This window comes from Panthera leo, chromosome B4 (genome assembly GCF_018350215.1).
Source record: "Panthera leo isolate Ple1 chromosome B4, P.leo_Ple1_pat1.1, whole genome shotgun sequence".
Lineage (NCBI taxonomy): Eukaryota > Metazoa > Chordata > Mammalia > Carnivora > Felidae > Panthera > Panthera leo.
Window position 1 is genome coordinate 107,398,528 of NC_056685.1, and position 19,869 is coordinate 107,418,396.

A 19,869-nucleotide genomic window follows, 5' to 3' on the forward strand; every position below is an offset into this window, starting at 1 on the left:
TGGGTAGCTTCTCTCTCTTTTTTTTCCCTTCCCCTATGTTCATCTGTTTTGTTTCTTAAATATGAACGAAATCATATCATATTTGTCTTTCTCTGACAGACTTATTTTTCTCAGCATAATACTTTCTAGCTCCATCCATGTCATTGCAAATGGCAAGATTTCATTATTTTTGATGGCTGAGTAATATTCCATTATATATATATATATATATATATATATATATATATATATACACACACACATTATAGAAAGAGCCCAAATGTCCATCAATTGATGAGTAAAGATGTATATACACATACATACACACTGCATCTTCTTTATCTATTCATCAGTTGATGGACATTTGGGCTCTTTCTATAATTTGGCTATTATTGATAATGCTACTATAAACATTTTCAAAATGTTATTTTCCAAGAAGTCTGGAAGAAGAATATTAAAAATAGAGGAATCATGTTGGATCCTCTTATTTTTTTATTATTTTTTTTAAATGTTTATTTATCTTTGAGAGAGAGAGGGAGACAGAATGCAAGCGAGGGAGGGGCAGAGGGAGAGGGAGACACAGAATCTGAAGCAGGCTCCAGGCTCTGAGCTGTCAGCACAGCCTGGTGCAGGGCTCAGACCCATGAACTGTGATATCATGACCAGAGCCGAAGTCTTAATGCTTAACCAACTGAGCAACCCAGGTGCCCCCACATTGGATTCTTTTAAAAAATAGAGTCAATTGACGTATCCGTGGAATAAGTTGTACTACAAACAGAAAGCGGGGATATCAATAAAAAACAACAGAATGCCATGGAGATAGGTCAGGATAGAAGTACAAAATACCAGTTTGAAATTGGTATCTGTGGTGTTGTGCTTTATTAATAAGAAATATGTGCTTGGTCTTCAGTTAGTTCCTGCAACTCCTAAAACACTTGGAATTTCCTTTGATAAGAGTAGTAAAGGTGTCTTTGGTTATGTTAATGAGGAGACTTTTGAAAAGCCCTCAGGTAACCTAATGATGGGGACTGGTTGCCAGGGTAACCAAACATAGGATTATAGGGTTGGAACTTTAGTACCACTCCCCCTTCATCTCCACCTCCATGGAGGGGAGAGGGACTAGAGGTTGAATCAATTGCCAATGGTCAATGATTTAATCAACCATAACTAAGTAATGAAGCCTCTGCAAAACTCCAAGAGGGACAGTGTTGAAACAGCTTCACCTTGGTGAACACATGGAGATGCCAGAAGAATCATATACTTGGATTGGGCATGAAAGCTCTGGGCCCTTTGTCTGTGCCTTGCCCTTTGGCTGTTCCTGAGTTATCTCTTTTTATGATACACTTGTAATCTAGTAAGTAAAATGTTTCTCTGAGTTCTGTGAGCTGCTAGAGCAAATTAATTGAACCTGAGGAGGGGATCTTGGGAACTTTCTTGTTTATAACAAGTCTGTCAGAAGGACAGGTAACAACCCGGGTTTGTGGTTGGCATCTGAAGTTGGGGGCAGGGAGCAGTTTGTGGGACTGAATCCTTAATCTTTGGAATCTAATGCTATCGACAGGTAGATATGAGTTAACTTTAGGACACTCAACTGGTGTCTGGAGCATTGCTTGTTAGTGTGGGCAACCACCTCACCTCAACATGCAGTGGAACTGGGTCCAGAACACAATTTAGGATCGAAACTTCACATCAGACGAGCCCCACAACATTGTTAGTGCTTTGAAAAATACATGCTCCAGGATGACATTCTGTCTTCCATTTCCAATTTCTTTTTTTGACCTAATACCTCTTGCTTTCCCATTCAAGCAATTTTTATTCATTAAATTATAAAAAATCCTGCATTTGAACCTGCTGACAACTTATTTCCATCTTGGTTCTGTTTATAATCTTGAGTTCTAACCTTGATGCTACAGTTTCCTGGTTCTCCCCATACTGCCTTGCTCATCTATTCCTGGTCACCCATCCTAAGTGTTTTTCCTCTGATTGTTTCCTAAACCTTTGTAATTCCCAGAATACTACTCTCTATATTTTCCTCACACGTTGAGTGTACCTCTAGCAGCATGGTTTTAACTATCACTTACCTACATATTTATTCCTAGAAAATGAATATTTTATGAGTTCTTTATCATGAAATTAGAAGTTCTCCGTGATGCAGCTGTTTCTTTCTCTCTCATCTAAATTTATTCCACAGCAATAACAGAATTCATTCACAATGGCAGATACACTACATATTCATGAAAATAACTTCTTTCCTTCCTGTTTAAAAAGATGGAATGCATTTCTCAGCCTTCCTTGCAGATAGGAGTGGTCACACCACGGTATTGTAGGTGAATGGAAGTGAGGACAATTACTTCCAGAACCGGTGCATGAAAACCTCCCTTGGGTTCTCTTCTCTTTCTTTCAATTTGATGCCACAAAGCTCGAAGACCTTACCACACATTGATGGTGGTGGAGATTTCATATGGAAGGATCCCGGGTCCCCCAATCACCACTTTGTGAAGAATCTCTTTGACATCAGGAGAACAAGCATGAGAAAAAATAACTTCGATTAGGTTTGGCCAATATACATTTTGGAGGTGGGCTTGTTGTAATAGTTAGCAAGATTTTGACTTATGCACATGCCATATGGAACCAGAACTCTGTGACTTTGTTCTTGCAATCCCCTCTGCCTAGAAAATCAGCTTCACCATCTTCATTATTCAAGATCCAACATGGGTATTACCACTTTTGGAAAAACTTCCTTGGGACCCATGTTTTCGGGTAGAAGCTTCTTGTTCCCACAGAAAGTAAGCTAAGCCTTCTTAGTATGGTTCAACATGAGACTCAGATTACATTCACCTATTTTGTGAGCAACCGTCTCAACCAAGACTGACATTTCATAAAGGGTAGAAAGCAAAGCAGTTGTTTTGCATCTTCAGCCAAGCTTGGCATTGTGTTCCTGGCTGAAGATACAGAATGATTGCAATAAGGTTGCAATAAATTCTTCCTGGACTGACTTCAACGCAATTTCCTCACCAATAAAAATAACATAATAATTCAGACCCCATATGGTTACCATGTTGATTAAGTGAGGCAATATATGCAAAGCACCTGGCACATAGCAGGTGCTTACTAAGAGTCCTTTTCATTCCCTCACAGAGCCTTCTTAACTACTTTGTTTCATTGTTTCATCTTTTTATCTTAATTGTCTTTAGTTGCAATACCATTGATTTCTTAGTTTTTTGGTAATTATTTTATGTATATATTAATTATCTCTCCTCATCCAAACTGTGAACCACTTCTCGACACAGCTATGCTTTATCCTTCTCTCCAACCCCATTCCACCTTGGACAGAGGAGGTGTTCAATATACACTTTTTAAGTTGGCTGAGATCTCCCTATATGTATTCTATTATGTCGCATTAAAAACAGCTCCAAAGCCTGGTCTTCATGACAGAAAACAAATCTTTGGCCAAGAAATAAGCCAATGCATAAAACATGCTGTCAACTTGGCTTTCATACTAACTTATGCAGGTGTGTCTATGTTTAGGGAGTAGAATATTATGGAATATCAGTGCCAATTTAGAGGGGAGAAGAGTGGTGATGTGTGTGTGTGTGTGTGTTTGTGTGAGTGTGTGTATGTTACAGATAATCTGCAACACATAAAACTTTCTAGTGCTTAGAAACCAGTTATGGGATTTAACAGCTATACTTCAAGAGTATGTGCTTCAGGGTCTGACTCTAGAACCATATGAAGTTTTGTCAAGACTTGACCTTACATGGTCAAAGATCTCCCTATTTTATATGTTCTAAATTCCTCCAGGACTGCATCCTCTTTTAAGCCCACCCTTCTGTAACAACAATATTCAGCATTGATCAGTTCAATTTGCACATGTTGTCAGAGTTGTGACATTAAAGAAATTCTGGGAATTGGTCCAGTTTACTGACAGTGATGGAAAGGATGGGTATTCAGGATTGAGGTGGAGATAAACTAATATTACAAGAAGTAACAGCACAAGAAGATGAGGTAATATTATAAGAAGTAAGAGCACAGACTCTGGAGTCACACTACCTCAGCCCTGGTACTGCCCCTTGCTATATGAGGCAAGTTTGTTCATGTTTGTTAATGTATTTGAGAAGTATTTATTAAGTGCCTAATATGTGTCTGCACTGTATTAGTTGCTCAGGAAAAAGCAATGAGCAACATAGGCAGAAACTCCTTCTTGCCACAGAGCTTACATTCTAGTGGTGAGGGGTTGGGCAATAGATAGCAATAACAAAAATCTGTAGAATGTTAATAAAGTTTTCTGAGGAAAAATGAGATGAAAATGAGGAAGATGGATAAAGGGTGTGGGGGTAAATGAGTATGAATTTTTAACAAGGACATCGGGAAAGACCTCACTGAGGAGATAGCATTTGACAAAAGTCCTTAAGGACGAGGGGAAGAAGATTCTACAAATATAAGGGAAAAAGCTTTCTAAGAAGGGAATAGAAAGAGCAGAAGTTCTGAGCAACATAAGAGAAATGGAAACTGGAGAAGTTGTAAGCCCCTTAGGGCCTTCTGGGTCATTTCTGGGACTTTGGTTTTATTTGGTTGGGTTGGGAAGCAGTGAAAATGTTTTGAGCAGAATTGTGTCCTGACATGACTTATGTTTTCACAGGGTCATTCTGGTTGCTGTATTAAGAATAGATTGAAATGAGGGTGAGGGAAGAATCATGAGACCAATTAGGAGGATATTGCAAAACTTTAGCCAAGAGTTTAAGAGAAGATTTGACCATACGGTAGCAAAGATATTATAATAAAAGGTAAGTTCTGAAAAGATATTTTTGAAAATAGAGTTAGTAGGTTTTGTGAGTAGATTGTAGAATGAGGGGAATGAGAGAAGACAGTCATGCATAACTCAACATTTTTTTTGCTTGATTAAGCAGAAGGGTGGTCAACATTTGCTTATAGGGAAAGGCTGTAGAACACATTTTGTTGAATAAGGAAAGAAGCTAGTTCAGTTTGCTAAGTTTGAAAAGCCCATTAAACATCCTAGACAGTACTATATAGACAGTACTGTATAGACAGTACTATACATGAATGTTAAATTCAGATAGAAAGATTTGAGGATACAAATAAGTCAGATCAGCAGAGAGATACTATTTAAATGAATAAGACTGGATAAAGTTAGTATGTGAATATGTGTAGGTAGAAAAGTTTAGGACCTGTGAAGTGTACACAGTGATGGGACCTGCCTCAATGGATCATTGTGAAGATTAAGTTATACATGTAAAATGTCTGTACAGAGTAAGTCTTCAATGAATAGTGAAGGTGATTGTTTAATAGATAGAGACATCCTTATTTGGATATCATGACCCCCAAATTATGTTGTTGCATGAAGACTGTATGTTATTTGATACAACAACCTTCTCATACATAGTCTTCTCTCAAACATATTTTCCTACATATTCTGTAATAAAATAAAATAATTGACACTTAACATTAGAATTGGAGTTGAACAATGTTTTTATTTATTCTGAGCTTTCCTTCCAAGGCAAGTGGTATTTGTTCAGTATCTCTGTTGCATATATCTCTCATTTCATTTGTCTCTAGATATAATTTGTGTGTGTGTGTGTGTGTGTGTATGTGCGTGTTTTACTCACTAGATTATGAAATTCTTGAGGCTACAGATATGAGGTTGCATAATTTATGCAGGATCTCAAACACTACTTAATAAATATTTGGTGAATGGGTAGAAAGGGTGGGCGGATATCAACTATGTGTTAAACATTATACTAGGGCTCTTTGATGTGATGATTTACCTAATCCATACAAGAGCCTAGCTAGGGTGGCATTATTAGCTCCATTTAAAGTATAGAAAGGGGTACCTGGGTGCCTCAGTCAGTTGAGCATACAACTCTTGATTTTGGCTCAGGTCATGATCTCAGGGTTGTGGGATCAAGCCCCATGTTGGGCCCTGTGCTGGACCTGCGTGGGATTTTTCTCCCTCTCTCCCTCTCTCTCCCTCAGACCTCTCTCTGGCTCATGTGCTCTTTCTAAAAAAAGAAAAAAAAAGAAAAAGGAAAAAATTATGCACAAAGTTAATTGATATGCTTGAAACTAACCATCTAGTTAGTTGTAATGTATTATACCACAGATATACTCTAAGGCCCTCCTGTTCCTTGCTTCATCCCCAAATCTCTTGTTAATACAAAAGTTTCTTTCAAAATAATTTTGGTAATGGGGTACCTTGGTGGCTCAGTCAGTGGAGTGTCTGACACTTGATTTCAGCTCTGGTCATGATTCCAGGGTTGTGGCATCAAGCTTCTCACTGAATGTGGAGCCTGTTTGAGGCTCGCTCTCTCTCTCTCTCTCTCTCTCTCCTTCTGCTCCTGTCCCTCTGCTTAAACTCTCTCTCTAAAAAAAATTAAAAAATAACTATGACCATGAAAGATAATCATTGATCCTTGACTTTAAAACTTTCAAACATGTTAAGTTCACTAATTACAAATAAATCTGTAATCTAAAAAAAATTAAAAAATAACTATGATCATGAAAGATAATCATTGATCCTTGACTTTAAAACTTTCAAACATGTTAAGTTCACTAATTACAAATAAATCTGTAATTAGTTCACTAATTACTAGTTCAGTAATTAGTTCACTAATCTATGCTGTTAGATAGCCTTAATCAATAGCAGCCCTTAAATACCTTAAGTCCAAAGATAAACTATAATAATATTATTAAATATGATTAAATATTATGTATATAATCTGAACGATAACAAACCTACAAAAAATTAAAAGTACACAGCATATAGAATGTTTTTTTCTAAATTATTTAAGTGCAAAGTCTTGAGACAATATCTCAACATCCTCAAATACTTTACTGTATATCCATTACCAACATTATGCTATATAACCACAATATGAGCATCACAATCAGGAAACTAACATTGATACACTATTACCATTTAATCCTCAGACAGCATTCAGATTTCACTAGTCATCTCAATGATGTTCGTTAGCACAAGAATCCAGGTCAGAATCATGTGTTATATTTGGTTGTCATTTCACATTTTACTTTAGTGTTTTTCAGAATGGGGCAATTCCTCAACTCTTATGATCATGACACTTTGGAAGATTACAAGCCATTCATTTTGCAGAAGTGTCTTTCAAACTGGGTTTATCTAATGTTTGAAATGATTAGATTCAGGTTATGCAACACAGGCATCACCACATTCTTATTGCATCCTGTTATATAGTGTATAATTTCAACTAGTTCCATGTGGATATTCATTTTGATCATTTGGTTAAAGTAGATTTTTCCACTGCAAGGTTAATCTTTTGCCTTTTATAGCTAATAAGTATTTTGTACATACCATGCTAATATCCTAGTCCTCAACAAACTTTCAACTAATTCATCTTTTTACTTATAACAAAATGGTCTCAGAGTTTCTTCTACTTTTCAGTGTGTTATAATCTGCTTTTATCAACTATTTTGATGCTCGTATTGTCACTGATTTAGCCAATGGTAACCCCATTCAAGCTGGCTTTTGTATTCTTTGACATATCTCAATCATTTATGAATCATTTCCTGCTTCCTAGTACATGAGAACGTTACAGTCTCATTTATGTTTTCTATTTTCCTTGCCCCAGCCTGGATAAAAATGAGAAAAGAAAAAATAGACCAGCAAGTGATATTTTTAAAAGTCAAAATATACATGCTCATTGCCAATTTATCATTTTAAAATTTCTTATGAAACTCTTCTTTGTGTTATATACTTCAGATTTTCAATTAAAGCTTTTAGCAAATAATACGCACAGAGCCAGCTTTTGGAAATTTTTTTTTCAACTCCCAGTTCCTAGGTTGTTTGTATTATTTCACTGTGTATTCTAAACATAAGAAGCAAAGAATTTTAGGGCTGAACGAGGTCTTAGGGGCTGTATAATCCCAGCCCTCTCCCATTGCAGAAATATCTCTGTAGCTTTTTAAAAATGTTTTTATTTATTTTTGAGAGACAGAGAGAGACAGAGCATGAGTGGGGAAGGGGCAGAGAGAGAGGGAGACACAGAATCTGAAGCAGGCTCCAGGCTCTGAGCTGTCAGCACAGAGCCTGACGTGGGGCTCAAACCCACAAACCATGGGATCATGACCTGAGCCCAAGTCAGACACTTAACTGACTGAGCCACCCAGGCATCCCTCTTTGTAGATTCTTGATTGACTGCCACCCAGTTTCTTGAACCATTATGGAGACAATTTCACTACTTTTTGACTACCTTTCTCTGAATTACATAGTTCTAATGTTTCAAATCGAATCAAAACACCTATTTTTCTGACTTCTACTCATTAATCCTAGTTCTACATATTCTTGCAAGAGAGAAAGGATATAAAACATTTTTTACATAACAGCCATCCAAATACTGAAGACAGCTTTCATGCCAGCCTTCTTGGCCTTCACGTCTTCCTTGATCTTGGTAAAATATCTCGTTTCCTCATTTACAAGACATGTTCTCCTCATCCTTCATTTTCTTACACTATGAAAATATATTAATCTAGTAAGAAGAGAGAAAATACCTCCAAGACTACAATCTTTCTATTTGAATTTAATAATATAAAATTGTTATTTATATCTGGGATGTCTAAGAAACCCATTCCCTGGGTTATTTCAGTAAGAATGAATCTCAGTTGGAAATGGGACCCACCTTGCTACAAATTCAGGAATTTCTTGGGCTGCGATGAATAATGCACTGGGAAGTCTACCATCTGATATGGCTGTTACAGATAGACACATTGCAACATAATCATTTTCTTAGTATTTTAATAATGTATTGCATTTTTTAAATTCTGTATTTCCAATCGTTTTTTATCTTTCGTATAAATGTAATTAATTTCAAATGTGATACTCAAGAATTTCCTTGAAGGAAATTTTAAATTGATTCCCAGAAGTACATTAAAGATGAAAATGTGAGAAAGGTTCAGACCACTAGAAGAACTTTAATTAAATTCCAGACCCATGAGCCCTCTGCTGACAAGAGCTTACTCCTGATCCTTAATTTGAAGCCTTGGGATTTTAGAAAAAACGTATTCAATTCCACTGCCATGGAGGTCCAGCGGGTGACTGCAAACTACAGTGAGAAGGAAATTGTGATTCCCTATCCCTAACTTTTAAATATATAGCTTCTTAAAATTTTGCAACATGTTTTGATGCATTTTATCTTTTCTCTTTTTTTAAGTGACACTTTTAAATGACAGAGTAAATCATCTCCTAAAGGAATGAAGCCTTTCCCAAAGTAATAACCTATTTGTCAATTAAGAGAGTATGGCAGTCAGATACTGGTTATTTCACTTTACATTTCTCAACAATATAGCTTAATTTGGTAGTTTTGACAATTGTGATTAAAAGTTTTGATACTTTTAAGAAATAATTGATCTTATGTAGGAAAAAAGGATTTTTTAGCTTATTCTACATAGAATGGTTTCATATATGCATATTTTCCTTACCTTCTATTAAGATTATTTAAATTTGGCAATGAAGTAAGAAGAAAATATTTATTAGCATGTTTCATGACACACGTTAGTATCTTTCTAACTGAAGAATGGTCTTTCAAGATTGTTCCTGTAAGGCTAAACCACAACAATAATAAAGAAATATTAGCATCAAGACCAAATAGAGAACAAATACTTAGTGATTTGCTTAAACTCTGATTCTTAAATCAGTCTATTAACAATAGTCGGCAAACTTTTTTCTTAGTTATGTCTTATTGAGACAACCAGATGCACATGTACCAAAGGATTCTGCAAGATACATTTTTTTGAAATTTAAAGTTTACCACTTCCTATATTTGCATATTTCCACCTTCACTAAAAGTAGGTTTTCATATAATGGGTTTCAAACGTTTAAACAAATGTAACACAATATTAAATATCAGGAAAGAATGAAATTTAAATATCCCAAAGTTGATTGAAGGTGGCAATTGTGGAAAAAGGAACAGGTTTACTACTATAAGTCTTGTTCTTAACAATTCACTCATCATTATTAATAGGTCAAAAGTTTTAATTTCAAAATTTATCAGATATTACAAAGATGATGTCAAGTGATTTTAAATGTTTGATATAGTAACTTTTGTTCTGAATTATTGGAAATTTACTGAAAATTTCATGGTTTTAAAGTTTAGTGTATTTTTATTTTTAGGTAATGCCCAGTTCTGCTGTATGTCTCCTGCCATTTGTGTCCTGGAGACATTCTGCTTTCCTTCCCTAATGAAGTGCATTAGTCAAGAGCTCAGTGACCTCTGACAGGCTCAGTACGGGATTATAGCCTGACAGAAGGCAGCTGGAAGGAATACTTGACAATTCACACTTAGAGTAATCCCTGAAAATTGCGGGGCAGTTATGAGGAAGTAACAGTTTGGCTCCCTTGTGAAAAAGACTAATAAAAGAAATTTCAAGTAGAGTTTGGGACACTAACTATAGTCTCTAAATTAAAACGAATGATCAAGTTCCCTAAGCACCAGTCAATAGGGAACACATTTTCATGAAGAGATTCAGTCAACAGCCCTATTTCAAGCAGCAACCACTTTAGTCCGTTGATAGAAACCTCATTTAGCCCATAGATTATCTATAATTGACTAACTTCTTTAATAGAGTTTTAGCACATCTTACATGTAAAAACATTTCAGCAAGGTCTCACAGAGAATAATAGTTGTAATCAGAAATATCAAATGGTCATTTTCTGTAAAAATTATCACAAGAAATCAATAATACACATTTTCTTGATTTGTATTTTTCTAACATGCTAGTTAATCTAAGACGTGTTTTTTTTTTCAAATAGTAACTGTTCTGCTATAATTTTTCTTAAAAACCCATTGTCCACCTAAAAGCAAAAATATTTTGCAAAAATAACTTTCAAAGATAAAATAAGCTAAATGATTTTAAATCATCATACATATTACATTATAAGGTACTATATAACATATAATTAATAATATACATATATTTTTAAAATATAGATACTGTGGTTTCTCTAGTAACCTCCTTCTCTCTGTCTCAGACTATCAGAGTTTTCTTCTTGCTACCTGTTACAATTTTCTTGTAGGTGTTCGTGAAATCCATCCACAACAGAAAAATGAAAACATTAGAATTCAATTTCCTTGGAAAATTCACTATTAAAAAATGTTTACCTATTTATTTTGAAAGAGAGGGAGAGAACATCTCTCTCTCTGCCCATCTCTGCAGGGGATGGGCAGAGAGAGAGAGAGAGAGAGAGAAAGGGAGAAAGAGAATCCTAAGCAGGGCTCCATGCTGTCAGTGCAAAGCCCAACAGGGGGCTGGAACTCTGGAATCCTGAATCATGAGATCATGACCTGTGCAGAAATCAGGTGTGGGATGCTTAACCGACTAAGCCACTCAGGCACCCTGAAAATTGACTATTTTAACTTTGACTTTTCACCAGGTACACTATATGTTGATTGATTTATACCTCACTGGCACCAAATAAATGTGTGTTGGATAAAATGCAAAGAATTAATCGGCATTGTTCTCATAATTGTTCAAACCACAGTGAAATAGTTTTCCCAGGTCATTTAACAAATATTATATGGCATCCACTATGTGACAATCACTCTGCTAAATGCTGAATTTTGTTTTGCTAAATGTCTTAAAACATTTTTTGCTCTCTGGTAAACCCAAGGTTTAGCCTCTAAACTTACTCTGAATAAGCCTATAATGAGTTTTAAGAAAAATAGTTAGGGGTGTCTGGGTGGCTCAGTCAGTTGGGCAACCAACTCCTGATTTCCATTCAGGTCATGATATCACTGTGGTGAGATCAAGCATTACCCACCTTTTTGGGCTCAGCACTGGGTACAGAGCCTGCTTAGGATTCTCTCTGCCCCTCCCCAACTTGAAAAAGAAAAAGAAAAAAAATGGTTAACAAACCCATATTTAATCATATTAATATTTGGCACTTTGTAGTACTCTGTGTGCACAGATGCAAGAAACTTCTTCCCAAACAAAAAAACCCACGTGGAATTCTTGATTTTCTACCTTAATCTGCAAACCTAGTGTCTAATTTATTTATCTTTAAAAAATATTGATTCTCTCAAAGAATATCAGAAAACTCACTCAATTATGACCCTAATGAACTATCAGAATCAAGGCTGAAGGTCCACAACTAGGTTTGCTTATTCTGATTGTCTGAAGATGGCTAAAGGAAAAGAATGAGGCAGGATATCGATTCAAATAATGCGTGAGCCACTGGTTTCTTTCAAAAGATTTTGAGGTGTGCTAACCGCTTGAGTGTCGGGGGAAGTTAAGTCTCTGCAGTAACTACCAGGGAGCAATGGCTGTGTAACAGTTGTAGGGTAACATGGTAGGTGGAGGGGTCTCTCCGGTCTCTCCTCTGGTATGTGCATTGAGAGCTACTGATTTAGACCATGTGTCTCTTTAGGTAAGAGAAGTATTTGTTAGATGGCCAAACTCAGAGTTGTTACCTTCAGTGTAATGTTATTCAAGAGAATGGCAAAATCTTGTTTACTTTTTCACTTCCCCACTCTTAATTTACATTTTTAAGAAGACATTAGCCAGAAAGATCTATTCTTCATTTAACAATTTGCATTTACTTAGATCAAATGGGAGCAATATCATGCCTACATAAGGCTTGCAGGATAACATACAGTGTATCACATTTGGGGTTCTTGCACATTACTTTAGGTGATTTGTTCTCACCTCACAGGTTGTTCATTTTGACTTTTTTTTTTCTACAGATTGATGTTTTTTCCATTCATGATGAGATTCTCAGACAGTCACTCTGCTAGCTGGGTTAAGAGTCCTGGACTTTATAGAGTAAGACACTTACAAGATAACTGGTCTTGAGCTACTTGTTCAATTGCTTCAAGGTCCGCCTACTTCTCTCACTTGTAAAATTGAGATTAAAATCTCATAATTTAGAAGATTGTAAAAGATGAACGAGTGATCACAACTGCACATACTCCGTAAATTTGAAAGCCTCCTATTCATTTAAAATATTAAGGTTTACTGTTTCTTCTTTTAATCTACTTATTTATTTTTATTTTTTAGGTTTCTTTATTTATTTTGAGAATGAGCAAGCAGGGGAGGGGCAGAGAGAGAGGCAGAGAGAGAATCCCAAGCAAGATCCACACTGTCAGCAGAGAGCCTGACTAGGGGCATGAACCCAAACTGTGAGATCATGACCTAAGCCTAAAACAAGTCAGATGGTTAACCAACTGTGCCACCAGCCTCCCCTCATCTATTTATTCATTGCTAATGTATGTACTGAAACTGAAACTAGATTTAAGGTCTTTTTTTTTTTTCAGAGAACCTTTGATATAATACTATTTAAAAGACATTTTCTATGACTCTGAAAAAAAATTAATACTCTTAACACTGAGAGGTTTGTTTTTTTTGGATTTTATGACCACACACTTACTCATACATTATTTTTTTCTATAGCAGTAGAGGTGACTGAAAATAATAATGAAAAACACAAAAATTATTTTCTGTTCTGAGCACATCCAATATGCTATGAGAAGTTTTGTGTGAAGCTGATTATTGCTTATAACTTTTAGGAAATGATAAATACAGAAAAGAAATTCTCAGTTGCATTTAATACAAAGCCAATGGACATCTAAATACTGCTTACCAAGAATGCCACATGATTTTTAGCTATTGTTTCATAGGTGTTTAAAATTCCCTTTCTAACCTCACTTTTAAAATGTTTATGCACAACTGATTGCTTTGTTTTTTTAAGCAAGGTATCAATAAAAATGTGAAATCTAGCTTAAAAAACTATATATTTCAAACTTCAGTTTCAGTGAATACCTGTTTCCTTTTAGATGTAGTAAAAAGTTCTGTGGTTCAATTGCTCAGTGGTGAGTACATTTCTCTCAAAATATGCTCAGCATTTTAGGGATGAGAATATGTTATTTATGTATGTATGTTTAAAAGTTTATGTAATTATTTTGAGAGAGAGGGAAAGAGTGGGCAGAGGGAAAGAGACAGAAGGGGAGAGAAAACCCCAAGCAGGCTCTGCACTGTCAGTGCAGAGCCCAACACAGGGCTCAAACTCATGAACCATGAGGTCATGCACTGAGCCAAAATCAAGAGTCAGATGCTTATCTGAAGAGCCACTCAGGTGCCCCAAGGGGTGAGGATCTGTCTTCTAAAATGCTGCTATAGAATACCACAGAACTGTGGGCACGGCTCAGACCTAACAGAGTTTCCTTCATTTGAAATCAGCCAATGTTCCTTTGCCCAGTTAAATTGGCTTTTTCAGACCTCATAACCTTCAATGCAGCAAAATCATAATGAATAACTTGTATATAAGAGTAAGATTGATTATGTCATGCCATGCTTTTACTGAAAAAAAATAAAATATATGTGTTGTTTACTATTGAGTTTTATTAGGTCCATACTAGCATTTCTGTGATGTTTGTTTTGCATTTCAAACTCATGTAGGTAATCAGAGCTGATGATACTGATATTCAAGGTTTAGCATGTATATCTGGATGTGAAGAATAAATTATTAACTTCTTTATCTCATTGAGAACTGGGTGTAAAAATGCTGTAATTTTCCAGATAAAGGAACCTCAAGATCAGAGACCATTTTTATTTTTAGTTGTCTGTTAGCATCTAGTATAATGACTAACATGGAGTAATGCATACTACACGTTTGTGGAAGGTTTCATTGTTAAACAGGAGGCAAGAGATTGTTGGCGATGATGACTGCGGTCTTAACCTGCTAGCTTTCCATAATCTCACACATTATTGCTTTGCTCAGATAATTATCTTCTGAACCCTAACTATTCCTAGTGTGCTCTAATTTGACTTCAGGGAATGTGTGCTTCATTTCATGGAATGCCCAACTGCTTGATATCCTACAGACGTGGATAGAGACCATATCAACTGTCTTAAAATATGATCAACCTGATACCATTGCCAATTTGTTCAAAATTGATTGAAAAAATTTAATCTGGGTTTTATATAAAGGCAATAAAGTGCATAGCAAGATTTTTCTATTTCAGGGAGAGGAGGAAGAATACCTTATATTTACATAGTACTTTCCCATGCAATTTATTTAACTAATATTTATTCATTAAAAATGAATAAGACAAAGCAACTTTCATGAAATTCTATGTAAAATTGTGTATGCAGGTATAAACTTACTTGACAAAGGTTTTAATATCTTTTGTAAATCAGATTTTCAAATGATTTTCTGACATTCTCTTTTCCCCAATTTAGAATCTTTGATGTTGGAATTTTCTGAATAAGGCAGCAGAAGAAAAGAAACCTTTAGCACAAGGTATAATGTGAGTAGAGCTCTGTGTGCAAGTTTAGGATGTGTTTTTAAAAAAAAGTCACATCACTTGGAGTGGTTAGAGAATAGGGAATGATGGAAGACTGAGAGGAAGTTTGTCAGATGTGAAAAGCCTTAGGGTTTAAAGTAATGAATTTAAGCTGTATCCTATGACTAAGAAGAGTAATTACAAACTTCAAAGCAGGAAATAACAGTGGACTTCTTTTTCTTTTTCTTTTTCTTTCTCTTTTTTTCTTTTTCTTTTTTCCTTCCTTCCTTCCTTCCTTCCTTCCTTCCTTCCTTCCTTCCTTCTTTCCTCTCTCTCTCTCTCTCTCTCTCTCCTCTCTTTCTTTCTTACTAAAAGATGGTGTGGGAGGCCCCTGAGCAGTTCAGTCAATTAAACATCCAATTTTTAATTTCAGCTCAGGTTATTATCTGACAGTTTGTGAGTTCCAGCACTATGTAGGGCTCTGTGCTGACAGCACAGAGCCTACTTGGGATTCTCTCTCTCTCCGTCTCTCTCTGCCCTTCCCTTGCTCTCTCTCTCAAAATCAATCAATCAATCAATCAATCAACAAACTTAAAAAAGAGAGAGGTGGGTGTAGAAGGTGTACTGGTGTAGGAGTAATTAGAGGGAGCAGTAAGGATACTGTAATAATTTTAAAAATGGTGGTCAGGTTGCCTAAGGGAAAATGATCAGTGAGAGTAATGTATCAAACAGGAGGAGTCAAGGACAAGGACAAATTCTTGGTGAGGCAAGAGAGCATATGGAGTTCAAGGAAGAAAGGGAGGACAGTTGGAGAAGTAGAAGAACTATGTTGAAGATGTGTGTGGATCTAAGGGGAAGCATTCTCACTTCTGACACACACAAACCATTCAGTCATGGCTGAGAAATTTACGGAATGTTCCCTTTAGGGGTATCCAATATCCAGAGAGGTCAAATTGTTTAAGGATTTACACTAACTAAAGACCATTACAAGGCCACTGGTGACCTCTCTGAAAGCAAATATAACAGATTTGTGGGCACAGAAGTCATAGTTTAGAATAATGAAGAGTAAATTAGACCTGAGCAAGCTTTCATGATGATGATAAACTGCTCTTAGAAGAAGTTTAGCCAAAAAGAGAATAATTTAATTCAAGAAATATTTATTGATTATCCATTTGCATCAAGTTCTGTCCTAACTACTATGTTCCCCAGTGGGGTTAGAGCCTGGTGGAGAAAACAGGGACTTAATGAGAAAGCTGAGTGTTAAGATCATGTAAGCACAAGAGGACAGGGGCTAATGTAACAAAGGAGCTGACCTACTTTAGACCAAGGAAGACCTCCCTGGCAAGGAGACAACTAAAATCCGGAAATTTTATGAGTGGGAGATAACTAGCAAATATGCCGTTACAGCATTAAAAAAAGGGGAAAGAATATTACTGGCTGAGAAATATGCAAAAGGATGGAAAACAAGACAGATGATCAAGTTTTTAAATTGCAAGATAAAATCATACCCACACAAGTTTAGGTGTAACTTTCATGGACTAACCACCTCATGTAAAAAATAGAACAATACCAATAATATCGAAGCACTGTGTGTTCTGATTCTTGGGTATCCCTCCCTCTTTCTTCAGTATATACAAGTAGGAACATATATATTACATAGTCAACATATAATTACTATTATGAATTTGCTGTGTACTTGTCTTGCTTTATATTAATATATGTGTATATGTCTAATTCATATGTTGTTCAATGTTAATTTCTCAATTTTATGTAAATGGAATCTTATTACATATGTTATTTTATGATTTTCTTTTTTTCATTCAACATGATGTTTTGAGAGCCATCCATACTTATTCTTGTAGCTGAGGTAAATTCATTTTCATTAGTGTATAGTTGTCCACTGTAAAAGATATCAAAATTTCTGTGTCCATCTATTAGGTATTTTTTTTTTGTTTTCAGAATTTTGCTTTACCAACAATATAGCTCTAAAATTCTTTTATATCACTTGTTGCCTAAGTGTGAAAATTTTCTGAGGCATTTACCTAGGAGTAGAATTCTGGGTTATTGGATATAAACATGCTTAGCATTACCATGTAATACCAAAATGTTTTTGAGATAGTTTTTGAGGACCTGAAAGAATTTGAGATTATTGGAATAGAGACAGAATAGTTATGAGGAAATAGAATCAAGGGAAAATTTTTCAGTGTGTGTGTGTGTGTGTGTGTGTGTGTGTGTGGTTTATACGTTTTCAGCAAAAGAAACATATAAGCATATTTATGAGAGCACATGGGAGGACACCAGTCTAAGGAAAGATTCTGATGATAAAAGTGAGAAACTACATGATTAATGGTACAAGGTCCCAAAGGAGGCAGGAAGGAGAATATGAGTTCAAGATCATAAATGAGAGGGAAGAAACTGAAGCTCAGAGACATCAAGAAATAGAGATCTAAAGGCTAGAGTGCAAAAACAGAGAATAAAAAGAATCTTCCAGGTACACTCGTGGTGTTTCTTTCCATTGTTTAAAACTGGTAACAAACAAATAGTGCAATTTTGTATATGCACTATATATGTGTTACAGGTTTTCCCATGGACTAACTCAAGTCAACAGAGAAAAAAACAGTGTAAATTAAGTCCCTAAGCACTGTGTAAATATTTGAAAGCTTCTCTCTTGGAGTTATTCCTTGAAGAATATCTCTTGCAATTGTGCTAGTCACTGTTTTCCACAGGCATTAAGACGGGTCAGTTGCCGTTGTAAAGGAACAGAGCTATATTCTTCAAAAGGATGCATATCTGCTTAAATATTCTTTTCCTTATACTATTGCTTTTATTACAACAATAGTCAGGGGAACTGTATTTGACCTTTACGTTGAACATTACCCACACAAGGACCAACTTGGGAAAATTCAAACATTTGAGATGTGTCCATGAACAGCTCTTTGAGTCAGGTGGAATGACTGTATCTATTAATCAACTGCTCATGAAGAGGTGTGCATGATGGCTTTTACACATTTTTGCAAAATCCATATGTGTGTATGTGTGTATATATATGTATATAACATTCTGGATGTATATTATCTATAAATGTATATTTCATATATATGTTTATATCAAATATGTATAAAATATTTGTGTTATCTTTCAAAACTATTGTTAATTCTTTTAGATGGTTAGACTTTTAGGGAAAGTTAATTTTTCTGAAGTTGGAACATGTGTTTCAAGATTCTACCTTTTGCCTGAAGAAATGGCTTTACAGGGACCTTTTTAAAATGTGCTGATAGGTAAAAATTAACCAAGGGAAGGATAAATGTTTCCAGACTTTTGCTACTGTTTGTATCTAGGCTAGACAAGCCTATCTTGGGTTATTATTATTCCAGTCTGCCTAATTTTCTTCTCATTTAATGACTTTGTTATATGTGTCTGCTTTGTGTTTTTCAAATACTTAATCATCTACTTTTTTTGTCCCAAAGAAACTTTTTTATTTATAGATGCAGCTTGAATATATATGTGTTGCTTCTTCACTATTTGATACTCCTTGAGGATAATCTCACTAAAAAATACTTCCTGTTCCCTTCCCCTTGAAGTGAATATTCATGCCTTGTTTGTGCTGCTGTTGGAGGTCAAAACAGCAAAAATCCTATATATCTGCTGGTCTTAGCTTTAGTTAGAAGCAGGCAGCTATAAGTTTGAAAAACTCTACATAATTTATATGGTGTGGGCAATATCTTTAGCAGTCTGCATGAAAAAGATTTCGAGTAAAGGCTCGCTGCTCGTCCACTCTAATGTAACACCCTCTATATCTCATATGAGGTCATCAGAATCACACATGCATTTATTCCTTTGGAAAAACTGCCATGTGAGGAACATATTAAAGCTCAACATGATTTTTCCATTGCTGCCAGCTCTAAGGTCACAAACAACTCTAACCTTAGCTGGAAAGATAACACTTTATTTCTTATGGTCTTTTAAGAGGAAGGGTTTCCATTTTCTTTATAACCCAGGTCACCTTAGAAAAGATTTGTGATTACTATTTAAAAGAGAGTGTTTTAGCTTCTGGCTAAAACTCCTGATTTTTATACCAGTTTGGTTTCAGCATCTCTTCTGTCCTTTGTTCCTGGTGGGGTACAAAGGGCCACAATACATCATAAAATGATATTTTCTACCTCCACTCACCCACTCCATAGATGTGCTTGAAAATACAAGTTAGAAGAAAAAAAGTTATACAGAATTCATGTGCCCAGATTTACAGTGGGATTTTGAAAAGATCCTATTGCAAACTAAAAAGTTATAAGCTGGCCTCCCCAAACTGGTTGCTGATAACCTGCTTCATCTGTCTTATGTCTGGGAGCCAAGCTTAACTCAGAGATGAGGAACCTTTCCAACTCTGAAGTCAACATGAGAAGAAACAGTGATGGTGTAGGTAGGAGATGATTTATACACCTCTGACTCCTCTTACGTTTCTCAGACACCCATGGAAATATTTCAGTGACTTTTGTGCCTTATTTATGCCCAGAATAGTTTGACTTTTTTTTTTTTTTTTTTTTTTTTTTTTGCTTTCAGTAGATTCGTGACTACATTGACTCTAGGGGCTCATTTAATGAGTTCTTTTTTTAGAGAAATCATATGGGAA

The 19,869-nt window shown here is 35.6% G+C and overlaps 1 long non-coding RNA gene across 3 annotated transcripts in view; it reads left to right on the plus strand.

Annotated features, from left to right (window-relative positions):
- Positions 1–1,066: 1,066 nt before the first annotated feature.
- LOC122223695 overlaps positions 1,067–19,869 on the plus strand; it is a 250,250-nt gene continuing 231,447 nt past the window's right edge. For 2 of the 3 annotated variants that reach the window (XR_006204401.1, XR_006204402.1), the window contains exons 1-3: positions 1,067–1,333; positions 4,619–4,763; positions 15,199–15,259. This is a non-coding gene — a long non-coding RNA (uncharacterized LOC122223695). Of the gene's footprint in view, positions 1,334–4,618; positions 4,764–15,198; positions 15,267–19,869 lie in introns of all 3 variants that reach the window. The other variant, XR_006204400.1, reaches the window with a different exon arrangement.